This window comes from Tamandua tetradactyla, chromosome 6 (assembly GCF_023851605.1).
Source record: "Tamandua tetradactyla isolate mTamTet1 chromosome 6, mTamTet1.pri, whole genome shotgun sequence".
Classification (NCBI taxonomy): Eukaryota; Metazoa; Chordata; class Mammalia; order Pilosa; family Myrmecophagidae; genus Tamandua; species Tamandua tetradactyla.
Genome location: NC_135332.1, coordinates 13,202,700 through 13,226,918, shown reverse-complemented (window position 1 = coordinate 13,226,918; position 24,219 = coordinate 13,202,700). Strand labels below are relative to the sequence as shown.

Genomic DNA, 24,219 nt, shown 5'->3' with positions numbered 1-24,219 from the left:
TCTAAAGCTGTTCTAAAATTAAAAATTTATTTTTAAAGGCATTCTATCAGTCCGAGAGAGAGAGAGAGAGAGAGAGAGAGAGAGAGAGAGAGAGAGGATGCTTTTCAAAATTTAACAAAAGATGGACATGATAGCCATAGGCTATAATAGTTTCACAAAGAAACAGGCAGACTTGAAAAAAGAATCAAATGGAATTTTTAAAAGTGGAAAATCTAGGCATTAAAAGTAAAACTCAATGAATCATCAAAAACTGATTGGTAGCCAAAGGTAGAATTAATGAAGTGGATGATTGATGTGAGGAAGTGACTGAGAATGTAGAGTAAAGAGATGGAAGCTATGAAAGATAAACTAAGAGACATAGAAAATAGGATGAAAAGTTCAACATTATCTTATGGGAAATCATAAAAGGAGAGAACAGAAAGATGGAGGTAATATTAAAGAATAGTGGACATGAATGTTCCAGAAATGGATAAAAAGCATGAGTCTTCAGAATGTCCTGGCATACTAAGACACATGCATGATAAATAGAAATCCAAACTTCACAAAGATGAAGTGAACTTGCAGAATGCCTAGTGACTAAGAGAAGACCTGAAAAAGGTAGCTGAAGAGGAGACTGATCACCTACACTGAAATGACAAATCCTCCGAAGACTTCCTGGCTCTGGAAGGCAAGGAAATAATATCTTCAAAGTGACGACGAAAAATAACCATACATTAAAAAATATATATATATTTTAAGAGGTACTCTTCAGTTCTCACCTTTTGAGTTTCCAACCAGAAAAGATAGGTAATATAACTTGTGTCTCTGCTGCCATCTGGTGTTTAGATACTGCTTTCCCATCCCTTTCTGGAATCCTCCCTTCCTCTTTAACTGTACTTACCTTCCCACCTCCCTAAGTCAGCTTGCCTCAGGCTGTTCATTCAGCAGCAGGTGCAATATTTCCTAAATTATGAAGATGCTTAGCCAGCAAAGGGCGACCTGTAGTTCAAGGGAAATAAAGCTTTCTTCTTGCTAATCTGGTCCCCTAGCAATTTCAGTTTCACCATAAAGAAAATCTTCAGAGCAGATGTCCCTAGGGAGTTTGATGCTTAAGCGGTTTCCCTTTCTCAAGTATCATTATGAGCAAAATAGTATTGTTCTTCTGAGAGGAAACATGCCCTCAGTGCTCTCTCAAACAGCAGGCAGAGCACAGTTATTTATGCTTGCCTCAACATTGCACTCTGTATATTATTTCCCATTTTAAGCATTGACTGAGCCTGCACTGAGAGGAGTTGGTGTCTGTGAACACACCTTGACCAACAGGTAAAGTAAAGCAGGCACCTTGGGACAGCCTATGTAGAGCAGAGGTTGGCTGCAGACGTCACAGTTTGCCATGGAAAATCCACAAAGCAAATTCCCAAGATACAACTGAACGTGCCTCCTACGGACGGTCCCAAAGTGCCAATGCTAACCAAAGACACTTAGAGACGGTGCCTGGGGATTAACCCGCTTTGGACCTAACAGTTCTCATTAAGCTACACGTAGGAGCATCAAAATACATTTTAAACTATATCTTTATCTCCCAAACATGTACACTCAAAGAACAAAATATAAGTCAGAGTTCTTTTGAGTTCTTTCGCCTGGGTTTGATAACCATTGCGATGTATTGACAAGTCATTCAAGCCAGCAGCCATTCATTAACTAAGGAACCCTTGGTTTAGAAACAAACATGTCAATAGACATATTTTTCTGGTCATTAAACAACATGTACCAGTTGATGAATATGTATAGGAAATATTGTATGTGTGTATTTGTCTGTCTGTGCCCAGTGATTCCCTTTGGTTTGCTGCAGTATGTTCTTGAAAACATGCTTGGAAATTACACATAGAGACGTTAAAGAGGGGACTCCATTGTTATGGCAAGGCACTGGGGCTTAGACAGCTAGAATATAAACTTTTACATCTTAGTTCACACAAGCTTCTTTTAATGAGCAAGCTGCTCTAGCCATCTCTCACCAAGCACGTACATCTGCCCTTGCCATGTGCTTAGGCTTCCCTGGGGCAAGACCACATCTCCCAGATTTCTAGGGAATTCTGGGGGGTCCTTCCCTTCCATGAGACTGCTGGTTTTGACTTCTTGCCTCCCCACCATATGGGTCTCACCATAGTCCCTGGACCCTAGTCTTCGGCCTGAGGAGTGGAGCCCCAATGCCAGGATCAGAAAGTTCACAGCGAGGAAACTCATCACTTTCATAGTAGAATAACCCACTCTCTCCTTCCATCACTTCAGCAGAATCAGAAGTCCTTGTGCTGTCCATTACACTTTATGCACACAAGCCCTTTTCCTGAACCTACCACACTACCTTGCCTGGAATTTTAAAGTAATCTATTGGCAGCTCCTCTTGCACACTGATAGCTTTACGTTGAATTATTAAGAGAGGGCTGGATTTGAAAGGGAAGTGTCGGCCGGCGGGCTGCCGTTGGCAGACAGCGCCACCAGGTGGTGGGTGAACATTCTAGCGTGCTATGTGATGCACAATAAAGGAAACATTAGACACGGAGAGGCAGCTGAGAGGTGTTGCTATCCAAATCAGCATGCAGTTAATACAGAAGTCATACCTACAAAATCTGAGGGCCATTTTATCTATCTATCTATCTATCTATCTATCTATCTATCTATCTATCTATCTATCTAATCTTTCTGGGTATTTTCTTTGTATAGCATTGTCTATGTTTACACTTTGTGATATATATATCTCTCTATATAAATATATATATAGAGATATATATATAAATATATATAGATAGTATGTATCTCTCTATATAAATGTTTATGATGTGCTGTGCATATTTTGTGAATAGTCACATCTTTATATTCCAGCTGTTTTGGCCCTTATGTTTCAACTCTCAATTCAGCACCAGAATGCTTCCCCCATCACCTTACTTTCTCTGTCTACAGAGGACAGCAACATAGCTTTTATGTGACAGAGAGGGGGAGCAGAAAAGTGAAACGGGCCATATAAAGAGCAAGAAGCTACTATAAGCCTTTGATTATCTGCCCCAGTAGAGTTATGAAGACAGCTAAATCTAAAACAACCCAAAAAACAGTTTTATTTTTATTTTTGCCATTTTAGGGGAGACACGTATACTTTTCTAATGACGTCTTCATAAAAAACATTATTGCATCAGTCCTGGGAGGTGGAGAGCATGGGTCTCAGTATCGGCTGGGTACACAGACAAAGCCAGTCTAGGATTAAACAGTTCCTCCCAGAGAATCTCCCGTAAGAGCTAATCAAGGTGTCCCTTGATCTGTCCATCCCATTCAATCTAGAGATTTACAGAGCACAGGATCTATCTGTTTTCAAAAAAGGACAGAAGCAAAAATCATACAAACCCCATCAGAGAACTCCAACATACTCCCAGCCTCCCCAGATACTCAGATCAACCAATTTTAACATTTACCACCTTTGCCGCATCATTCTGTCTATCTAACAGTCTATCTACCTCCCTACCTGTTTTCTGAACATTTGAGAGCAGGTTGTACACCTCATACTCCTTGAACATATAATATTTCCATGTACATTTCCTACAAACAAGGATATTCACTTAAGTAATCGACTTCAGTGCAGTTTATTTCTTCATGTGGCTTCAGCCAGTTGTCTAGTGTCCTTTCCTTTCAATATACAAAACTCTCTTTAGCCAACTTTTGTTGGGTCAGCCTAGTGGCAATAAAGTCCCTCAGCTTTTGTTTTACCTTGGGATGTCTTAATTCCTCTCTTATTTTTGAAAGTCAGTTTTGTCAGATAAAGAATTCTTGGTTGGCAATTTTTTACTTTCAGCACTTTAAATATACCATCCCACTACCTTCTTGACTCTATGGTTTATGATGAGAAATTGGCACTTAATGTAATGGAGGCTGTCTTGTATTTGACATGTTGCTTCTCTCTTGTGGCTTTCAGAATTCTGTATCTTTGGCATTTGACAGATTACTCATAACATGGTGCAATGTGCATCTATTTGGGTTTATCCTGTTTGGAGCTAATTGAGCATCTTGGATATGTATAGTCATGTCTTTTGTTAAATTTGGAAAGTTTGGGTGCATGGTTGGTTCAGTGGTAGAATGCGTGCCTTCCATGCAGGAGACCCAGGCTCGATTCCCAGATCATGCACCTAAAAAAAAAAAAAAGATTGGGAAGTTTTCAGCCGTTATTTCTTCGAATATTTTCTGTACCCCCTTCTCCCTTTTTCCCCCTTCTGGGGTTCCCATAATGCATGTATACCCTTGATGGTGTCCCACAGGTTCCATAGTCTCTGTTTTCTTTATTGTTTCCTCTTTCTGTTCTTCAGACTGGATGATTTCAGTTGTCTTATCTTCAAGTTTACTGATTCTTTCTTCTGCTGGTTCCAATCTTCTCTGAACCCCTGTAGGGAATTTTAAATTTCTGTTTCTGTGGTCTTCAGCTCTGTTTGGTTCCTTTTCATAATTTCCATCTCCCTATTGATAGTTCTCTTTTTGTTCATCTGCCATTTTCCTAATTTCCTTTAGTTCTTTGTCCTTTAACATGTTTAGGATCATTTTTTAAAGTCTTTGTCTGGTATGTCCCAGGTATGGTCCTGCTCATTGATGGTTCTCGGATGCTTTTCTGCAATCCTTTAACTGTTTTCTGGAGCTTTTAGGAAGAAGTTTCTGCCAGTTCTTGCTGGTTATTCAAAGCTTCTGTAGGGGGCCACAGCCCTGAGGCATCTCATTCCGCCATCTTGATCAGGACCAAAAACCCAACTCCATCTTTTTCTTTTGAGAAAGACAATTCAGGACAACTATTTCATCATTGTAATTGGGAAGATATACTTGAAATCATAGGATTTGTAGACCAGAAATGGTTTAAATACTTGCCTCTTAAGTATTTCATTTTTAGCTGTTGAACCTTTTCAAACATGATGGCAGGCAAACTCTCTGGATGGCCCGCAACAGCTCACCCTCTGCTCTTGGTGGAAACACACTGATCTGGGCCAAACGTTTGTATCACAGATGTGGAAACTTAGTTCCCAGAGAGAAGTCAGCTGTCAAGCATGGGCTGAGGTCCAGGTTCCTGGCCCCAGCCCAGGATGGGGTCTTCTTCTCTACTCTAAGGACTGTTGTTATGTTTCAATATCTAGGAGTAACGTGACTTACAGAGCATCTCGGGAGAACCCTTGGCCTTCTTTCCTCTGGGTCCTGGGCTCCCTTCTGAGATCCACATCCCCTGCCAGCTGTTTTGGTATTTTGGTATTTTGTCCTTGGACAAATACTTTGCTCCTATCCTTGGAGCATTCGAAGCTTTGGAGCAAGTGATTTAGAAGATTGTTTTGTGCATTGCCGTAGAAAACTGGAGTAAAAGGAGCAAGGAGGGGGGTTGGGAATTGGAGAGGGAGGAATGGATTGTCTTGGCTTGATTGCCAAAGCCCTTACCTGAACCTGGGCCATTCTTTCCTCTCTCAGCCAGGTTCTCTCCCCTCTCTTCCTCCTTTCCATGGATTTTATGATGATGCTTTCTTAGCTCCTAGTACGAGCAGCATTTTACTGAAGAAAATATCATGGGGTATTGGCAGTAAGATGTCCCAGGCTCCTGCTTTAGAGCCCTCTCCTCAAGCTGATACTCAGTATTATTCTTTGACTATAGGATCGTTTCAGAGGAGAGCTTCTCCTCGGAAAATTTTTTTCCTACATCCTCCAGGTCTATGCAGACAGACACAATCTAATTGTTCCCTGGAAATCTGGTAGTTTTCCAGATAATGTGGTAAAAATCTGGAATTTAATAGCCATTTCTCCTGCCAAATATATCCAGCACAGTGCCAGCTGCCCTGCAAATTTCTGGATGGAACAGATGGATGGATGGAAAGATGGACAGATGGACTCGATGACCTGTTACCTGAAACTGTCTTGGAAAATCCGGTTAACCCTAGTCTGGCTTGGCCCATGTATCCAGGAGACATTTAGGCCCAGGACTCTCCCACTTTCCCAGGACTGATGTAATAAATAATATTATTTTAACCACAAGCCATTAGAAAAGTAAACCTGTCACTCCTAAAACAACAGAAAGAAAGAAAGAATTGATTTTTAGATGTTCTAAGTTAGGACTCTTCACACCTCCCCTTTCCTCTCCTACTGCAGGTGGCTGTGTTTGGGGGGCCTTGCCAGTATGTCCAGTTACTGTCATTTAACTCTTCCTGCTGACGTGCAGAAGGGTGGGTCTCACTCGGGGAGGGTGGTTTGCCTTTGGATGATGGAGAAAGGCTCTAATGTAAACTTCCTTACACTGGTGCTGCCAGTCACAAAGTGCAAACATAGACAATGCTATACAGACAAAGAAAATACCCAGAAAGATTATTAAGAAATGGCCTAATTTCAGACCCTGCCTTGCTGTAATCCCTCTGTGCTAAGGAGGGGAACCCCAGCTGACAAGCACCTGGCAATCTGACCATGTACTTAGGCTCCTATGATATTTGTCTCCGTTTCCACATGTATCAGGTGAGGGAGGTGGATTATCTTTGGGTTCTTAAGATGATTGGGCAATGCGTGATAAAATTGTGCCCCAAACAAGTGAATATTGATTTAAGGAGTGCCACCTTTTTGTTGTTGTTGCAAAGTTAAAGGCATTGAAGCAAAGCTACTATCATAGGCTCTCAATATCGATTGTTTTATGAAATTTCTTAGAAAATATATTCATCTCCAAAAATTTGCTTTATAAACTCAGGATAAAGCAAATTCCTTTCTACCTTCTAGGGGAGAATTTACTTTCGCTTGTCTCTGTCTCTGAATCTCTCTCCCTCAACCCAAATTCAGCAAAACTTATAGCATGAAAACCTTGTGGGATAATATTAGATAATAACTATGTTTCTTATACAAATTAGCCTGTCTGAACTTGGATGGATAATGCTCTAAGATGAATCTTGACTATCCAACTTACTCTGCTACTTCGTTTTTCTAAATGAGGATATCATTTTGTTTTCCTTCCCTATCACTTTTCCCTGAATTCAAAGCCCCTAGACAGAAGGAGGAAGCAAAGGTAGGCTCCCTGAGACAGGGAAGTCACAGCCTTAACAGAAATCTTGATTCTTGCATTCCCAAGTAATGATCCAAAAAGAGAGAGACCCATTTGAAAAATAATTTGATACCAGAAGAGACTAAATTTGTGCTAATTGGCTTTTTTTTCTTCTGTTACTGCATGGAACTGGAGGCTCTAGGACAGGATTTCATCGGAGGAAATAAAAAGATTAACTTGTTAATGCACATCTGAGCTCCAGGGTACAAATTTTGACACAGACACGCATGAAATTCTCATTTGCCCAATGTCAGATTTTGGGGGTAAACTGAGAGGCGTCAAGGAACAGCGGCGGGGTGACTCTAGACACTTCTCCATCTGCTCCCCAAGGCTGGGAAGAAAGCAGGTCCTGGCATGGGGGGAGGTATAGGGCACCCGCTGCCCTACAGCTGCCCACCTGCGGCCCCATGGGGGTCAGACAGACGGACCTGGGGAATGTAGGCTCTAAGGCATCGGGGAGGACCCACGCCCCCTGATTCTGGAGGCGGCAGAGTGTGGGGAGCCAGGTGGGCATGAGATGAGGACTAGACCTGCACTCTGTGCCCCCAGATGCATTGCCATGTGTGTGACCTCGCTGCCGGGGAGCAGCCTCAGAACTCTTCAGAAATCCTGCCAAAGCCCATTGTCTCATCTCTCCCGCCGAAGGAACCCTACCGGAGGCTCATCCACCTGCCGGGGGCTGTGTGGCAGCTTTCCCAGAGGACAGGAACAGTAGGGGTGCTGCACCCTTTGCCACCTGTAGGCTGGAGCAGCCCTGAGTCACAGGGCTATAATTAGGGGTGCCAGCTTTAGAGACGGTTCTTCAGGGAGGGAGTTGGGTGATCGTGCCTTATCAGTCGTACCCCGGGCTGACCAGGCCCTCTGGGTGCCTGTAGGCAGCACTGGGCTTTATACTCAGTGAGAGATCCTGGGACCCCTTCTCTCTCTTGCCCCTGCTCTGGCTGGGTGGGTGGCCTGCGCTGGCAGGAAGTAAGCCTCGCGTCTAGCACTGCAGGGCTCCGTTGAGCCCAGAGCCCTGAAAGGCAGGGCCTCATCCCCCAGATGTGAACAAAGGTCAGATTCAGCTCCTGCCCCAGGGAAGTAAAGAGCAGAGCGGGGCACCTGAACTGGGAGCAACTTAACCTCCGTGCTTCACTTTCCTCCCTCCCACCTAGCCCACCTGCATTCAGAAAGGTGGCCAGAGAGGTTTTATTTTTTTTTATTGAGATATAATTCACCTGCATAAAATTCACCCTTTTAAAGTGTGCAAATCAATGGCTTTAAGTATCTTCTTAAAATTCGGTAGCCATCACCCTTATGTAACTTGAGAACATTTTCTTCACCCCCAAAAGAAGCCCCTTCTCTTTAGCAGTAAGCTCTCCCTTTCACCTCCCACCCCCACCCATGGGCAACCACTAATCTACTTTCTGTCTCCATAGATTTTTACTCTTCTGGACATTTCCTATAAATGGAATCATATAAGATGTGGCCTTTTTATCTGGCTCCTTTCATTTAGTGTGATGTTTTCAAGGTTAATCCGTGTTGTAGAATGTATCAGTACCTCATTCCTTTTTATTGCCAAATAATAGGCCATTGTATAGATTTACTGTCTATTGTTTATCCATTCAGCAGGTGATGACACTTGGGGAGATTCCACTTTTGGCTATTACGAATAATGCTGCTATGAACATTTGTGTACCAGTTTTTGTGAGAACATACACACACACACACACACACACACACACAAGATACATACCTTATATCTAGAGGGTATACGGTATATACCTAGAGTGGCATTTCTGGGTCACATGGTAACTCTGTGTTTAAGTTTTTGAGGAAGGGAAGGGAGTTTCTTAATTACCCTTAGTATGCCAAGTTCAAAGGAACCAGATTAGACCAATAATTTATTTGAACCTTCAAAGTTCCATTCTCCAATCTCAAATGGATCATCATTGTGTTAGTCAGGGTTCTCTAGAGAAATAGAACCAACAGGAGAGATCTGTAAATATGAGATTTATGAAGGTGTCTCAAGCAGCTGTGGGAATGTAAAAGTCCAAAATCCACAGGGCAGGCTGTGAAGCTGATGGCTCCGATGAAGGGTCTGGATGAACTCCAAAGGAGAGGCTCGCTGGCTGAAGAAACAATGAGAGAGTCTCTCTTCTTCCTCAAAAGCTTTCAACCAATTGGATTATCTCATTGTGAGAGACATGCCTTAGTTGATCGCAGATGTCATCAGCCACAGATACAATCAAGTGACTGATAATTTAATAGACCATCCTTCTGGTTTGTCAACCAGCCATGAAACCTCCTTGCAGCGACAGTCAGTCCAGTGCTTGCTGACCAGACAACTGGACATCATCACCTGGCCAAGCTGACATCAGAACCTCACTGTCACAATCAGGAGCCTTTCTTGGGGCCCGTGCCCCCCACTCCTCCTCTCCCATCCCTGGGTCCTTGAACCACAGTGACAGCGAGTGTTAAACTGTGGGTGACCCTTGCTGAGACTTGTGGGTGCTCCATCATGTGCTCCCCTTTACGTGCGTGCTCTCATCGAATCTTCACACAGTTGCTGGATCTACGAGTAGCCCCCATTTTAGCAAAAAAGGAAAGCGACTTACCGAGTGGAACCTTGCCTGGAGCCGCTCAGCTGGTAAGGGAAATTGCCAGGCAAGTTCTCAGGTTCTTTACGGGGAGTCTTCGGCCTGTGAGTGATGTGGCCAGGCTGACTTGACCTCCTCCCAGTGAGGAAGCTGGGGGTGGGGGGGCAGGCAGGCTCTCACTCACTCTGGGTTCCCTTAGGTAGCGCCTTCTGTGTGTTTGAGGGTGGGGGCGGGCAGTATAGTGTGAATTCTGGAGCTCGATGGCCTGGGTTCACGTCTTCCCACTGCCACCTCCTGGCTGTGTGACCTTGATGGGTTCCTTTGATTCTGTGCTTTGATTGCCTGATCTGTTAAATGAGAAGAATCACAGCGTCTACCACCGCGAATTGCTCTGAGAATTAACTGAGCGATTAAAGGTAGCGCAGCTGGAATAGTGAGTAGGGCGAGGCAAGTCATGGGTAATATTTTGGCTCACCGGTCACTTGCCCTGCCCCTGCTCACCCTGGAGGAGAAATGGATCAGAAGTGGCTTTCAAAATCCACGGGACACCAGTGTCGAGGCCCAGGTCCAGGAATCGGGGGGATGCCCTGGGGGAGCTCATGCAGATTTCACTTTGTTTCCGTAGGTCTTTGCACCCTTCCCTTGCCTTCCCCTTTTGCCCTCCCTACCTGATTTCGCTGTCAGGTGTTTCTGCCCTTGCTGCTACTGCTTGGCAAATGTCCTCAGCCTCCCTGCGCGGTGTGTGCTTTCCTCCGTGCCCCGCCGTCGCCCGAAGCCGACCCTGGACGCAGCCTCTGTTCCTCTTCCCCCCCAGATCCAGTCCCAGGCTGTGGGCGCCCAAGGCCACGCCCGCGCGGAGGGCCTGCTGCGCTCGGGTCCGCGCTCCTGTGGATGGCCTGCTGCGCTCGGGTCCGCGTCCGCGTGGATGGCCTGCTGCACTCCTCCAGGCGCGCCAACCCCAGGCAGCCCCTCCAGACGGCGCGGGCTGCCTCTTTCCTGCTTCCCCAATTCCCTGGACTTTCAGCCACTGGCCTCACTCCGCTAGTTACCCTCCCAGAACCAGGAGGGAGGCGGCCGTTCGGCCCTCCTCTGACTTCTAAGCAGCAGCTTCTCCGGCTTGGCTTCGGCAGCACAAGGCATCATTCCAGCAGCTAGCCCCGCCCCCCCACCCCCACCCCTACCCTCACCCCCACCCTCAAGTCCCTGGCAACAAGGTCAGGCCTCTTGGTGCAGGGGCCCACCCCTGCACACCATGCTGTCTGTTTAGCCTAAAGCAACCTTGGTGGGGGGGGGCATGTGGTATGGGCCTCGCAAAGCCCTTTGCGAGCAGCAGTGCCGTTCCTTTGTGGCTCTGCCAAGCGCTGGAGGTGACACATATTTCTTTTCTCCCCACAGTTCCCAGTGCTGCCCTCCTCCATCCTCCCACTTGTTATCAGCAACTTGAGGCAGAAAGTAATTCTGTTTCCCAGAGCTGACCTCGAAGGAGTTGAGCTGTAGGCATGTGGTTCTCTTTCCTTTAAAACATTCGGCTTGATTAGGTAAGGAAGGCAGTTCAGGAGCATCTGTCTGTTTGTCCGAGTGGTGCGAGCAGGGACCACTGTCACTGATGGGCTATGTGTCCTGGGGGCAGCCCCAAGCTGGAAAGGAGGATGCTGAGCCTTGGGCGGACGAGCAGCTTTCCCTGAGGCTGTGCTCCTGGCACATGGGGGTCTGTCTGATCTGGAAACCCTCGAATTCATCCCCTCTGCCCAGGTCTCACACCCCACCCCTGCTTCTAACGAGAGTGGGACAATTGTGAAAGCAACCTTGATTGAGAGCCTTGCACCTGCAGACCCTGTGCTAATTGTCTCAATACCCGGCAGAGTTATCAAGCCCACTTTACAGATGCCACAGCCAGGAAGCGGCAGAGGCAGAATTTAAACCCAGGCAGTCTGGCTCCAGAGCCTGTGCCTTCAACCACAGCACAATTCTGTACCCCGGGTCATGTATGTGCTATGAACTTAAAGGTCTAAAATTGTCCGTCCCCCCCCCCCCCCCCCGCCAGAGTGTGGGTAATGGGGTCAGCTCAGTTGTAAGAACTGGCATCTCTCATTGTGAACACTTCGAGCATTGGCTATAGACGTTCTAATTCGATTGTCAAACGTCTTTAAAATCATGTCTCATTTGGCCTGCCGGGGATAGAAGCATATGTAATACTTGCTCAGTGAGAATCAGCTCCTTTTAGCTAATCTTAGTGGAAAGAAATATAGTCAATGTTTGTGTGCAGTCGTTTTGTTCCATAAAGTTGCCGTGAACACTGAAGGAGCAAATTCCTAGTGGTTGCTCCCAGGGAAAATGCAGAAAATGCAGAGCTAGGTTCCTGTGACCCTCTGGACACAACATTTTCATCGACCCATCGACCGTAGCCTTGTTTAGGTGTGTTTCTGCTCAGAAACACCATATTTAATCTGTCTTGTTGATGCAGTAGCATCGAACTCACAGCAAAGAGCGCTGTGTCTCATGTGACTCAGCCTGAATGAAGCTTACCTGGCAGGTGCATTTTCTCCAGAAGGCACATGTCTTGCCTTCTTGCACTTAGCCACCATGGAAGCTACTTCAGCATTGTACTTGGGGGCCTTTTAAACAGTGAAATCAGCAGAGGCATAACAATGTGATAAACATGACACTCAGTATACCGTGAAGAGGATACTTGTTTGCACTACAAGACCTGAGACAGGAAGGCAGAGCCACCTTGCCCACCTCTACTGGAATGTATGCATCCGATGACGCAAAGTTCTCACAGCTCTGCTCATGTCCACGGGTGGCCAGGAAAGGGCTGCCAATTCTGATTTTGGGGGCACAAATGGGTTTTAGCCTATAGCTGATGTCACAAATATAGAGTCTGTGCATGGTGAGAACGGACTGTCCTTATCTACATTAAAGGTCGCTTTGAGCATCACTCCATGTAGTTTTGTTGCCGTGGAAAGAATCGGAACCTTTGCTAGGTGCCTCTGCACAGAGATGCTGCGAGAAGGAAAGGTGCACAACGACTCCAAAGAAATGGTGCCGAGATGACCTGGGTGGCCCTTAGGTCGTGAGCCCTTCCCCAGCCTCGCCTCCTGGAGGGAGGACGGGTCACCTAGGCAGATGGTGCCGTGAGGGACAGCTCCCTGTCCTGTAGGTATCCAGAGCGAGGGTCAGGTCGCGCCCCGGGTTTTAGAACTAGGGTCTCGCTGTCAATCCCCACGTTACCCCATCTTAGACCTCTTCACTTCCACCTCCCGATCATCGCTCTTTACCCCCACTCTTCTGGATCCCAAAGGATTTTGTTTGTTACCCCCACCCCTTTGTTGGCTTTCACCATTCGGACGGAAGGGGATGAAAGCAGCGTCTGTGTCCTCCGCCCGGCCCGTCCTCAGATGCTGGCCCAGGAGAGTCGGGGCTTATTAAACCGTCGTAAGAAAGGGGCCTTTGTCACGGGGAGCGCGGCCCTCAGTTCAGACCTAGAGATTGTGCCAGAAAACAACCAACAACATCCAAAAGGTTCAACCACAGTCATGGGCGTTTGGGGCCTCAGTCATGGGCCTCTCACTCGCTCTTAAAAGACAAAATTTCCTTTCTTTAGTGTAGCTCCATCAGATGGGTTGCTGGGTTTTAAGTTCCGTCCAGAACTGAGGCCTGGGAGGGTCCTTCCATTTGTACCAGGCCTCCCCCACCTCCCCTGACTCCTGCCGGCGGGGTGTATGGGTGGGGGGCTGGGAGGAGAACGAGAATATGAGTCATATGGTTGTTTCCAGTTCAGGGAAGGGAGAAAGAAGCAAAGCAATTGGGGATGAGCCAATGAGGCCGAGTTACAAAGCTTCAGCCCATGGCGGTCAAGACTTTCTAATCCTGCATTCCATCTGGGAGAGCCCCCAGGGTGCTCATTTTATGCAGGAGGCAAATGGAGGTGGGAGGTAAGTGACTTGCCCAAAGCCACACTGTTGACACACATCAGGCCAGGCCTGCCTGCTCATGACCCGTGGCCAAATGCCACTCGACCCATCCTGGCACTTAGGAGCCCCTGAGCCTCCCCTCCAGCACATCTACCACAGACGTCAGCAGTCACCTCTTCCATCAGCGTCCCCTAGGCCTGCCTTTACCATGTCTGCCTCCCCCAGTGGGCCTTCGCCAAGGCCAGGTGCCCTTCCCGGACTGGCATGGGGCTGCTCTTGGAGACAATGGAGGGAAGAGGGGGCTTTGGCTAGGCTTTTGGGGTGGGGAGGGCTGTAGCCTAGTTATGGAAATGAATGCACTCATAAAAACGAATTTATTTGAAAAACAAGGCAAAATGGGAGCCACATATTTGGAAGATGCAGGGAAATGGGGAGGTTGGCCTGCCTTTCCTCTCCCATCCTGGAGCTGCGCTTCTTGAGCGGAGCTGGGACAGCTGAGCATCCAGATCGCCCTGGGCACAATGAAGAATGCAAGGGCCGGGCTGCTCCCCCACCACCCTGAGTCAGGTTCACGGAGTGGAGCCCAGAAACCAGCATTTTGAATAAGCTGACTCCCGTGCTGCAGATACACACCCAAGTGGGGGAACCAAGGTTCTAGAAGGAAAGGAGAGAGGGGGTACTTAGGGGACCCGCTTCCCACTGCCCTTCCAAAGAGGGACGTGCTTTCCAAGCCCCCCTCCTCCCCAATGGGAGAGACGCCCCTGCCAAGCAAGGATGTGGCCCCTGCCTGAGGCGAGCAATACTTCAGTACAGATGAAAGACAAAGAAAGAAATCCCACTTTTATATTACGCGAGGCTGGAAAAAGCTACACGATTTGCAGGGCTCAATGCAAAATGAAAATATGGGACTCCTTGTTTAAAAGGTAGGATGAAAACGTTTTCCTTTCTCCATGGTCCCATTCCTGACCTGTCATGGTGTTTTTTATTTTAAACGCCATGCTCCCCTAGGCAGGGAAACTTCTAGGCTGAGTGTAGACCCTCATAAGCTCCCAGGTCCCATCCCCGGGACTCGGGGCATGGGGCGTGGGGGGTTCAATGTGGAGCCTGAAAGCAGGCCACTGTGTCACACACACCCCCACCCCCCACAGATGCCAGCTGTTAGGAGGATCAGAGGAGAAATGGTGAGGGGGCAGCAGCTACCAGGACGGGAGGCCAGGTGGTTTGAACATATGCATATAAAATCCTAGTTTCGGTCTTGGCAGGCAGTTGTCGTTTGACCCACTGAACCTCCCCTCAGTGGCCTTGTCAAGCCAGCCAAGTTCCCTCCAGAGCCAGCCAGGTGAAAAGCGAGATGAACCCAGACCAGAAATGAGGGAGGCAGTAGCAGGAGGGGCACAGGGAACAGCTGCAGACCTGATGCCTCCGGCCTGCCTGCCAGATGGGGCGAGGACTGGAGAGCACAATGGGGAATTGTAGTCACAATGGGGAATTGTTGTCTGGTCTTGGCCGAGGAGGTGCAACACAGACTGTTCAAACGCCAGCTCCTTCTCCTCTTTAAGCCTCAGTTTCCTCATCTGTAGAAATGGGGTCAGGAGTGGCTGCTGACACTGCCGACAGCAAGGGAGTGGCCCTGGCAACGGGGCTTCTTCAGCTGTGATGAGAGCAGCCAAGGCAGGACGAGGTGGGAGGACGCTCCCCGGGCCTGGGTCACAGCTGGAAGGGCAGGTCTCTGTTCTGACTTGGGATTCTTGATGGTGTCCACCTGGTAGCAATGTACAAGCAAATTATGTCATTTTTAATGACCGTGACATCATGGCTCTAACTTGTGTGCCCCCACTGAGACATGTGGACGTCTCGGTGACCCCATGTCTAAGGAGGTAACCCTTTACCTCCTTAGAACACCCTTAAAGTTGAAGTGAGGATTTTACTTAAAAGTCTGCAATTGGCCTGACATGCTCCTTAGTACGCGCTAGACAATGGTTTAAAAAATAACATTTATTATAACCATAATAAATACCCTTACTATAATATATTTTAGTAACAGCTTTGCTGAAATGTAATTCACACGGCATACACTTCAGCTGTAATTTGAACAATCCAGTGGTTTTACATGTATTCGCAGAGTTGTGCAACCATCTACCACAGTCAATTTCAGAACATTTTCATAACCCCAAAAGAATCCTATACCCTTTAGAAGTCACCACACATTTTCCCCCCAAGCCTTCAGCCGCAGGCAACCACTGCTCTTTCTGTCTTTATACATTTGCCTCTGGACAGGACATTTCATACGAATGGAATGAAACAACATGTGATCACTTGTAACTGGCTTCTTTCACTTAGTGTAATGTTTTCAAGGTCCCACCATGTTGTAGCATGTCTCAGTACTTAGCTCTTTCCCATGGTTATAGTATTCCCTTGTACGGCTAGACCGTATTTTGTTTATCCATTCATCAGTAGGTGGACATTTGAATGTTCGTGTAAAGTATCTGTTTGTATTTCTCTTGGGTATATACCTAGGAGCAGAATTACTGGGTCACATGGTAACTCACGTTTAATCTTCAGAGGAACTGCTAGACTGTTTTCCAAAGTATCTGTACATTTTCCATGCCCCTGGCAATGTATGAGGGTTCTGGTTTCTCCACATCCTGTCCAGTACTTACTCTCTGTCTTTTTAAATAAAGACCATCCTAGTAGTTATGAAGTGGCGTCTCATTGTGGGTTTGATTTGCATTTCCCTGATGGCTAATGTTGTTGAGCATCTTTCAGATGTGCTGATTGGTCATTTGTACATCTTTTTTTTTTTTTTTTTTGAAAAATGATTATTCAAATCCTTTCCCAGTTTTAATGGAGTTATTTGTCTTTTTATTATTGAGTTGAAAGAGTTCTTTACGTACTCTACATTAATTTCTTTCAGCAATGATTTGTGGTTTTTAGAGTATAAATCTTGCTCTTCTTTGGTTAAATTTCTTACTAAGTATTTTACTCTTTTTGGGGGCTATTGAAAGTGGATTTGTTTTCTTAATTTCATTTTCAGGTTGTCATTAGGATTGCCATTGTTAGGGTACAGAAATGGAATAGATTGTTGTATATTGTTCTTGTATTCTGCAAACTTGCTGAACTTGTTCATTAACCCTAATAGATTTTGTCTGTCTGTGTGTGTATTCCTTAGGATTTTCTATTTATAAGATGATGCTATCTGCAAATAAGAGATCGTTTTACTTCTTCCTTCCTGATCTGGATGGCTTTTTATTTCTTTTCCTTGTCTAATTGCCTTGGCTAGAACCTTCTATGCAATGTTAATAAAAGTGGTAAGAGCAGACATCCTGTCAAGGAGTGCAGGAGTGAGTGGTTCCTCTTCAGGAGATGCATGTCCAGCATCGAAGCCTGACTTGCTGTCAGTCCCCCACCCCTATGCCACCCCCGCCAGATGTGTCTTGCTTGTGTGCCTGTCTGCCTTCCTCAAGATTCTAACCCTTTCTTTGTGGGCTGTGGGGTAGCTGATGGCTGGTTAGCTGATGGCTGGGGGTAAGCGGCCATACTGACACAGAGCACACAAGCACACGACTCAGGAGACAGCCCTCAGGAGTGAGCGGAGGGCGTCCGCTTTATTGAAGAAGTGCACAGGCTTATATAGGCTGGGAGCATGCAGGAACACGTGTTGGATGGGGATTGGTGGCCGCTGTTGCTAGGGCGGAGGGCAGATTTCTGGGATTGGTCATCACTGTTGCCTTGCATCAGCCACGGCAGCCAGGTGAGCGATATTTTATGGCTTCTCCAAGAGTGGGCCTCTGGTCCACCCCGTCACATACACTGTCAACATAGTGGAAGGCACTTTGAGGCATGTGAGATGATGTGCAGGATAAGGAGACAGCACTCGCCATCCCATCTCTGTCAGCGGCTCTGGTAGGGAGGACACCAGCCTAGTTGCTTTCCAAGCCTTCTGCTTTGCAGCCAGCATGTTCAGTGTTCCATTCAAGGTGCAACAGCATCTTCTCAACTTACAGACCTCTGCCTCAGCTTAGAGCGCAGGACACGGGGAAAGATGCCTTCTTTGCAGAGGCTGTTCACATCATTCATGGGAATTTCCTAAAAGCACAAAGAAGCAGTCAGCACATGGCGAGCATCGGAATTTCCCCTACCATTTTCCTCTGGAGCTCTGGCTGTCCACATTACCCCAGGGGCGTTCTTACTCAGTCTGGGGCTCAGCCTAATGACCATCTCCACCACCGCAGCCTACGTATCTCTGTGTCCTCATCACCTGCTGCCCGCAAGGCCAGTGCCCCATGCTGAGGTTTCATTCGTTGCAGTACCTCATTGGCAATGTCAGCCCTATATCATTCAGGGTATGGATTGGCAGTGTGTAGCAGAATCCAAAAAATTATAGTGGCATAAACCAGAAGCTTATTTCCCCTTCACCCAGAATTAAGATATGGGTAGTTTAGGGCTAGTGTCATGACGCAGTCCGCTGTGACTTAGGGTATGTTCAGATGTCCGTTTCTCCATCCTCAGGGCATGACCCTCAGTCCAAGGTGAAGCCCCAGTCAGACTTCCAAATCCCAATTAGTGGCATAGAGGTGGGGGGAGTGGAGAAGGAGTGCACCTTTTTCCTTTAAGGACCTGTCCCAGAAGGAGCACCTGTCACTTCCCCTCACGCCCCTTTGGTCAGAAGCTTAGTCACTGGCCTGACCCAGCTGCAAGGGAAACTGTCTTTATTCCCTGCAGCCAGGTGCCAGGCCAACAGCTGGGGATGCCCTAACTGAAGAGGAAAGAGTGCAGGAGCTACCTAGTCACGGCTGCTTCAGGCGGCCAAGCTGAGTCCTGGGGCCTGCGTAAGAATTGGACAAGGGGTGGGAAAGGAGGAAGGGATACAGCTACAAGGGACGTGGGGTGGAGACCTGACCATCCAAGAGCTTTTTGGATTTTCAGTTTGTCCCAAAAGCAGAGAGGAGCCACCAGAGGGCTTTCAAAACGAGGAGGCTTATGCTTGGATTTGTGTTCTGGAAGAATCACTTTGAGACAATTGGTGTAAAAGAGCATCTTGTTAAAAGTTTCTTTTTCCCCTCCCACTGTCTGTGTGAAGGCACATAACATAATGAAAATGTTCAACAGTGCTGAAAATTCAGACAGTCAACCAATGACAGTATCTGGGGAGTGTCTCCCCTAATTTTAAATCCAATGGTGCTGGAATAATAAAAAAAAAATATTTGCCCATGCTACAGAAAAGGCCCATGCAATTAGAAGTAGCTGGGAAAAGACTGTAGTTTTTGTCCTCTGAAATAAGAGAAACATTTTATAAGACTTAGATGAAAGAATGACAGGGGGCTATGCAAAGATAAACTAAGGTGCAAACAAAGATGAGTGGATGAAAATTTAAGAATCATAAGGAAACTAAAATTGTGACACCAGAATAAAACATCACTTGGAGGAAATAAGAACAGTACTGACATTGCAGATAATCATGCAAGTTCTATGAAAAGAAGATCTGATCGCACTGTAAGCCAAAGAGAGAAAGATTAAATTGAGGAGAAAATGGGAGATTAAAACACAAGAGGGGGAGCCTAGGTGTTGTTTGCAGGACCAATGAGAGATTCCAGAAGGAAATTTCCCAAAGGAACAGCCAGATCAGTTGGAACAGAAACAACAGTCAAAGGTAAAATTAAAACAGAACCTCTGGGACCTGAGTTGAAAAAGCCAAGGACATGGCACAGGTGAATTTAATGAGAAAAAATTCACTTTTAGTCATATCCTGGAAAAATGTTTGAATTACCAAGATAAATATAACATCACTAAACCCTGCAGATAGGGAAAGTAGCCTACTTATAAAGGAATTAAATGCAGGTTGATCACAAACTGGTTCAGGTAAAAAGGAATATTCGTCAGAGGATATGGAAATTTTAGGTGCAAGAAAATGTGCAGCTTTGTGAACAACTGATATTGGGGCTTGAAAAGGCATCGATGCCCCTTCTCTCTCCTACCCTCCCCCGCCACACACACGCAAACACACACTCATATGCACACATACTCCCACACTTCCTTTGCTTTTCTTACATGGCCCGACAAAGCCATTGGTCCATAAATTCTTTGTCCAACAACCAGCATCCATTGAATGCATCCCTCTTTGTCAAATTTCAGTGGACCAAGGGAGGACACATATTTGGCTCGGTTCATCTCTGCTCAGGGGTGGGGGGGGTACCCTCAAACAACAGGTCAAGCACCTGCCTATCTATCATATTTCATGGGTCAGAATCCACCCCTGGTCCGGTGGGTGGGCACCCCAGCTGTAAAGGAACTCAGCGCTTTCCTGCCAGGCAAAATCACTTCAAAAGAAAAAGGCTTGGGTGTCTTAGAAAACAGAGCCTGTGGCATGGTTTGCATAGTACAGTTGATTAGGGATGCGCTCCCAGGGAAGCAGGAGTGAGGAAAAAAGGACGTGGCAGGTGCAGGAAAGGCGGGAAAGTAAATCTAAGCTGGCCGAATACTAGAGTTGGCCAGAGTTTCTCAAAACAGTGAATCTCAATGCTTGGTCATGAATCACAAGGAACATCTTCAGAGAGACCAGATGAAACTGCTGAACCTTGGAACTGTCTGTTGGGGAGTGCAGAGGATGACAGAAGAAGAGGGCAAGCGATTTATCCCATGATTCCTTGCCATCGCCTACTTCTTTGGTCCATGTCCACCTCTCCATGCTTCCAAGTTGCATTACCCATCCCTCCAGGCAGCTGCCGGGGGTCCGGTCAGGGGGATGCAGGCACTGCGGCCACCAAGGGCGAGCAACTGAACTGTGACTCCTAGGGATGCTGAGTGGGTCACCGTGTTGGGAGTGGAGGTGACAAGCCGCAAGTGAGATGTGAGAATGAGTGTGGCTGGGGCTGCTGGCCGGGCTGCAGGGCAGGCTCCAGGTTCCAGAGTTCAGAGACCTGGGACGCACCAGGATGATCCCACCTAGGGGCTTGGCAAACAGAGAGCCCCCCACGTGCGACATTACTGTGGAGTTGATCACTGAGGGTTACTTATCGTTCTGCTGAGATTGTAATTGCTGGTGCATGGGTCTCTAAGTTCTGACTTGCCTCTTGCTCACAAGACCTTTATCATTTAAACAAATATCCTTGAGGATATTTGTTGGCCATGCCTGAGAAGAATGGATAAAAAGAGGCTTCAAGATTGGACTTTGAGTTTGGTTTGCAAAGTATTTTTCCGTGCCTTAGCCTTTGCCTTCCTAACCGTGGTGGAAAAAAACCGAGCCGAGATAGAATGACAGTGTAACACAGCAAGGCTGTGTGTCCCCGTGGGTGTGGGTGTGTCAGGGAGGACGGCTGGGAGTTTGTGTTCCTTACAAATGGGAACCATGATGTCCTAAGAGCCGCTTGAAGACACACGGGTTTCTCTGTAGTCCCCCTCCCTCCCTGAGTGATGCCTTCTGCCTTACCCCACAGCACACCCACGCGTTCCTGCCCATACATGTCAACCTGGTCTCACTCGGTGCAGGCCCACACTGTTTAAATATTTATCCAAATTACTCAGCCCTCAAAACCATCATCAGGGCCCATATCGCCAGCACATTTCTGAACAATTGGACACTAATGTTATCAAGGGGAAAAGGCGTTCTGTTTCTAATCAATCTAAATTAGGGGTATTTGAAATCTCTGCCAGACAAGGCAGGCTGGAGAAGGTTTACCTACCAAACAAGCCGGAGTTGTGGGTGGCCTGGAGCTGGGGAGAATGATTGAAACATGGGGGAGCGTCAGACAAAGCAAGGACCCCACAGCCCAGCCCCTGACTCTGCACCATAACAGTCAATGCTGGTGTCCAAATAAATGGACCGAACGAACCCATGCTGCGCAGCTTTAGGGGCGAGCAAAAGAACTACTTGTTTCTATCGATTTGTTGGATTTGACTCAAGCTGCTCACATCCACAGGAAATTGGCCTGTATCTTTGAGGGATGCTATATTTTAGAGCTGGCTAAACAAGCGCCGGCTGACATTGTTTCAGGTCGGATGTTTATTTGTGTTTGTGGTGGTTGTCGTGCTTCCTGGCCACTGCTCCCCACAGGCCCAGCTAGTTTGGCAAAAGATTTGAGGAATGAGCAAACTCTTTGGAAACCTGGGTCTGGAGTCAACGCTGAAAATTGTGGCTGCAGCTAACGATAACATCTGGTCTTCGTGGGGAGCGGAGGGGGGCTGCTGTCCCAGGGCCTCTGGGAACACATAAATCCACTCAGATAACTAAAAGTAGGGTCTTGATAAAGTTGAGGGTCACACAATGTCTGGTTGTCGAATGAAAATACCTTCTGTTTTCCAGAGACCAGTGAGCTGGGCTGCAGCACGAGAGAGGCAAAGGTTGAGGTTATGCTGGAGCAGAAACATAAAGGCATGAGGTGGGGTCTGTTCCGTAAATGCATCTGATCAGTTCCACCTTGAGGAAGCACGGAGCCTTCCATTTTAGACCTTTTTAATGTCCTCACATCATCACTGTCATTTAAAGTGAGGTGCTTCCTAGCAAATAATCCCTGCCCCCAAAATGAGAAGAGGAACGTCGAGAGGTGCTTTGGATCCAGAGAGGCTATCAGGGCCAGTACAAAATGCAATGGCCCCAGCGTGCCCGTGCCTCCAGCGGCGTGGCTGGACTCGGGAGGTGGAGTCCCCGAGCCAGGGCAGCCTCTGTCTGGAGGCTCGGCGCCTGGCATTCGTGATGTCCACAGGCCCTCTGCTTCTCCGCTGGGCAGCCCGTGCTTTTCCGAGAGCAAATGCAGCAGGGGCCTGATCTCAGAAAGCCCACCAGGTAGAATCATCCAGATCTACAGCTGTTATTTTACCTTTTCTAGTGGCCACATTTAAAAAGGTAGAAATAAGGAGGTACCATTAAGGCTAATAATATTTTGGATATATAGGATTAAGTAAAATATACTGTTATTTCAACATGTAATCAGTATCAAGAAATATTGAGACAGTGTCCATCCTTGTTTTCATCCAGTGTGAATTTTGCAACTACAGCGCATCTCAATTTTGACTCATATCAATTCAAATGCTCCATTGCATAGCATGGCTCCGGAGAGGGGCTCCTAACCCTGGGCTTCATGATGGAATCACCTGGGGAGCTGCTTTAGAACACTGACACCTGGGCCCACTCCACTGTGATTCTGATTAAATCGGTCCAGGTGGGGCCAAGGTGTAGCCGGGGCGAAGGCCTGCTAGCCTGCAGGGAGCTCTCCCCCAGGAAGGTGAGTCCCTGGCCTCGTTCTGACTGGCCGTCTCATTGCCTCCCTCCCATGCGACTCACATTGTAAACAGAAATTAAGCAAGCTCTAACTTGGGTCATGGGCAGAAGGAAGACAGAAACAGAATGGTGTTAAATTCTGTCTAACAGGCAAGAGGGAACAAGCTGAATTCGTTTGTCATCTCTGGGTCTGTTTACCAATAGGCTCAGTAAATTGTTTGTTTTGTGAAAGCCCTTTAAGCTTTCAGTGTGTTTCTTGCCCTCTCTTTTCCGGAGAGGTCCTTGAGAATTGGGAGTCATTTAGGAACACGCAGATTTCTTAAGATTTTCCCATGTGTGCACCTGGGAGCTTCCAGAAGGCAAGCAGACATTCCATGAGGAATGCTGATTCCTGGAGAATATTCCAGGAATATGTGTGGCAGGACACCAAGGCTATAGTGATTTCTGTACAACGCATTTTTCTTTGCTCTAGACGAGGAACTCTTCTTCTCCTCAAATAGAAACCAGTCCAGACAAACCACAGAGACTTGGGTTTCTACATGCATCTAAGAAACATTGTTTCAGGGAAGTGGACAAATGAGGCATGAGTAATTCAATCAGCAGGAAACCAAACACCATGATGGCCCACATCTGAAACCCAGGGTGTCAGGCAGCTGTTTGCCAGTCCCAGCAGTTCACAAACACCTGGGGCCCATCTGCCCAGTGGGCCCCTCACACTTAGATTCGACTTCCCAGGGTTGCAAAGAGCTGGCAACCGCACATCCTGGGGGACCCAAAAATTGCTGAGGGTTTTCTGGGGGCTGTGAAATCAGAGAAAAGTATACAGAGAATAGCATCATTGTAAGGAAGTGACACTTGCTTGATCTTTACTCTCTGGATGGTCTCAATCCAGAACTGACTGGCTCGAGCAAAAAATTTTTTGCCATCATGAACTTACTTAGGAGATGCCCATAGCCCAACCCCAGCCATTGACTTAGGTAGTTTTCTGTCTGCTAGGATGTCATTTGGTTCCCTAAATGCTATTTGCTAAAACAAATACCATACGAGTTGCTTAATAACAGGAATTGATTGGCTCATGATATTGGAGGCTAGAAAGCTGTCTGATGTTTTGCATGGCTGGTAATCTTTGGGGTGCCTAGCTTTTCTGTCACATGGCGGTGCACATGGAGACATCATCTTTCTCTTCTAGGTTCCACTGACTTCCAGCTCCTGGTGTTCCCTGTGTCTTCTCTTCTGTGTCCAATTTCCTTTGCTTATGAGGACTTCAGGTGTATTGAATGGAGACCCACCTCGTTCAGTTTGGGTGCGCCTTAGCTAATAACATCTTCAAAGGTCCTATTTGCAAACGAGTTCACACCCAAGGACCAGGGGTAGGGCCCTGGACATGCCTTTTGTGGGAAACACGAGTCAATCCCCAATAGGTGCCAAACCTTTTACATTGACTTTCAGTAG

General features: G+C 47.0%; 1 protein-coding gene and 1 long non-coding RNA gene across 9 annotated transcripts in view; both read left to right on the top strand.

The window, feature by feature from the left end:
* The window catches only part of SLC39A11 (solute carrier family 39 member 11), a 453,311-nt gene that overhangs the window by 378,692 nt on the left and 50,400 nt on the right, over positions 1-24,219 (top strand). The window lies entirely within an intron of this gene.
* Positions 2,831-24,219, top strand: part of LOC143687081 (uncharacterized) — a 36,515-nt gene continuing 15,126 nt past the window's right edge. Inside the window, exons 1-2 of the long non-coding RNA XR_013177410.1 lie at positions 2,831-9,689; positions 11,035-11,177. This is a non-coding gene — a long non-coding RNA (uncharacterized LOC143687081). The remainder of the gene's footprint in view (positions 9,690-11,034; positions 11,178-24,219) is intronic.